We start from the raw sequence: 3299 nt of genomic DNA on the forward strand, positions 1-3299 counted from the left end.
CATCATCATAGGAATGGGAAGGAGATGGCAAGGAGATGGGATGGAGGTGGAGATGGAACTCCACCAGGACTTCAGTAACTCCCGAGGGGCTGTGCTCAGTCATCTGGGCCCCAGGAGAAGTCTGATCCATTTCTTACCAGTGTGCTGGCTGGAGCAAAACAGCATACAAGAAGCAAAGAGGGATTGAAGAACATGGGAATGGAATCAGCATCAATTGCAGAATGCCAGTTTGTACTATTTCAGAGTAGGTGTAGGGCAGCAAAGCCTCAGCAGCATATTATAGACCCATAGTACTAGGGAAACACATAGACAATAAGCAGAACATATACGTAGAATATCCATCTAAAAAGTCGTATTGTAATGAAAAGAAAAAGCAAATATAGATTTATCTACGTAGGATATTGTTTATTAGTTACTCATCAATGATACTTGAAGGTTTAGTTTACTTATAATAATTTACTCTGCCTTCCTCTACTCCTTTTTTGTTCCTATTTTTGCGAACTTTTGCAACTTGAATTGGTAAACTTCTATTTCTTCTTCCATCAACTTTCTTCAGTACCTCTTGACTCCTATTTGGTAAGTAATGGTTTATTATTGTATCACTTTTACCTTCATCTCTTCCCATATTTCCACTCCCATCGTTCGAATTCTGTCCATTGTACTTTTACTTTTTAATTGTCAGGACATTCCATTTTATAAATATCAGTACCATATTTAGGTCAAATAAAGCAGGCCTTCTATGTTTGTTTGCCAACTGCAACCCCCCTCCCTGTGAGATATTTTCGGAAGCGCACTATGCTAATTTTTTTACAGCTGTGGGGAGGAGACTGCGGTTTGCAAACAAATGTAGAAGGCATGCATTATTTGCGTAAAACATGGTAAATCTTCAACGTGTTTTATCTATAGGTTGATTCTGAAAATTGAAAATCAGTAGTGCTTACATTATGATGAGTATGTCTATATTTTTCTCTACCTCACGAAGTAGTATGCAAACCTCAAAAGAAAAAAAAGCATCAAATTTTAAAAAGGGGAATGAAAAAGAAATGCTGATTGGTCAATGTGATATTAGTTCCATTGTCCTGTATTTTAATATTAAGGCTCAGGAAACACAGTAATTAAGATTCTTTACAGACTCCAAGTCATTCATCTAAAGTTTTTAAGCAGCCTTACCTTCATTACTTACCTACATTAGAAAGCGATAGTGTTAAAGCAAAGATTTTGAATAAGAAAAGTATTTTTAAATCGCCATCATATTTTTTAAAGTAGAATATTTTAATACTCAACTATATTTATCTTTGCAGAGTCCCTGTGTGGTGCACAAATGGTTAATGTATTCAGCTGCCAACTGAGAGGCTGTAGTTTCAAGTCCACCCAGAGGCACTTCGGGAAAAAAGTCCTGTTGATCTACTTGGGAAAATTCAGCCATTGAAAACCTTGTGGAGTAAAGATGTACTCTGACACATGCGGTGGCCATGAGTCAGGGTTGACTTGATGGCAACTTTTTCTTTTTCTTTTTTTAAGCTGAAAAACACCCAAAGAGTAGGCAATAAGCAAAACCAGGAGGAGATGTGCATAAGCAGAGGTCATCAAATAGATAGGACTGTCAAAAGTAGTCAGTCAAGACCAGCAAGACAAAGATTAGTTTAATCATTGTGGGCACCAAAGTAGAGGAGAGTGTATTGGAAATCTTATATTGAGGAAAAACAAGATAACCCACTTCCTGCATCTGTTTGTATCATGAATGATCTTCCCATTCTTGATTTTCCATGAAACATGGATATTCCTACATCACTTATTTTCTTAAAATAACTCTTTTGTTTTAGTTAAAAGTTAACCTCCTCTAACGAATGGACTCAAAAATAGGGTGTCATCCAAAAGATAGACATTTCTTTCATATATGATAGCTCATGCAAGATAGGTGCCACTTTGCACAGATTAGAGGTATCTTTGATAGCTTTAACATGAGACTTTCTGGGTTTTTCTAGTAATTTCCATTCCAGCCAGGAGAAAGGAAAAGGAACAATGAGTCTAGGACAAGTATTTCTTTTAAGGACCCAGAAGTAGCACATCAATTCTACTCACACCCTAATGGTGAGACAACTTAGTCACCCAACCATACCTATTGACAAGGGAGGCTGGGAAATTTTGTCTCTAGCAGGCAGCCATGTGCCCAGAAAGAGAAGAACAGCTCTGGGGTCGAGAGAGGATGACAAGTTGCCCTCTTTTCTGAGGTAAACTGAGCATGTCTCTGTTCCTAATGAGCCTTACCTTTATTGGAAAGCTGTAGCTGATGCAAGGAGCCCTAATTTCCATGTGGTTAAGTGCTCAGCTGCTAACCGAAAGGTCAGTGGTTGGAACCCATCAGCCACTCCAGTGTAGAAAGATGTGGCAGTCTGCTTCCCTGTAAAAATTACAGCCTTGGAAACCTTATGTGGCAGTCCTACCCTGTCCTATAGGGTCACTATGAGTCAGAATAGACTTGATGGGAATAGGTTTTGGTTTATATCTGATGCATGAACATCCTTGAGGAGAAAATGAACAGGATTATCTTATAAAGAAATGTAGACATCATCCTGATGAAAAAAGATTAATATGTAATAGTATCCTGATTATCTCGTTACTCCTCTGCCCAACCTGAATGGCAACCTATTGGACAGAGTTTTAGCCAAAAAATAATGTGTAGTGGGTACTGTGGTACCCTGAGTCGATCTACTTTTCACGGCTGCTTTGCTCATCCCCAGGCTGCCAGGAACATCACTGCTGAAGGCTAACAGCTGTTTTCCTCACTGGGCATTGCTCTCAACGGTGTGGAACGGCTTTGCCCAAGTTTTTGACTCACCTTCTCAACCCCACCAGGGGCATGCCCATAGCCAGTGACTCAGGACAACTCTGAAAAGCCTTCTTAGGTCCAGAACTTCCTGTAGAATTGATTGGCTAAGGTTTCAGTTGCAGCCATGTTGCGCATCAGCTTCTTCCTTTGCCCAATCCTGCCTTTTTCACTTACAGATGTATTTCCTGAGAACATTCCCCAATAAACCTTTTATATACAAATCTCTGTATCTGAGTTTATTTTTAAGAAACTCAGACTAAGACATGATGTGATATGGAAGAAATTTTGTAAGAATTTAATCAACAATGAGTAAAGTATAAGAAAATTCAATTATGATTACAGTAATTTTGTTGCAGTTTTAAAATACAAGTAGTCTCAACTTATGATGGGTTTCCGTTCCAACAACTCCATCATAAGTCAGTTCTGATGTAAGTCAGATTCCTCATTTTTTTTTTTTTTTTTTTTCATT

This window comes from Trichechus manatus, unplaced genomic scaffold (assembly GCF_000243295.1).
Source record: "Trichechus manatus latirostris isolate Lorelei unplaced genomic scaffold, TriManLat1.0 scaffold00018, whole genome shotgun sequence".
Lineage (NCBI taxonomy): Eukaryota > Metazoa > Chordata > Mammalia > Sirenia > Trichechidae > Trichechus > Trichechus manatus.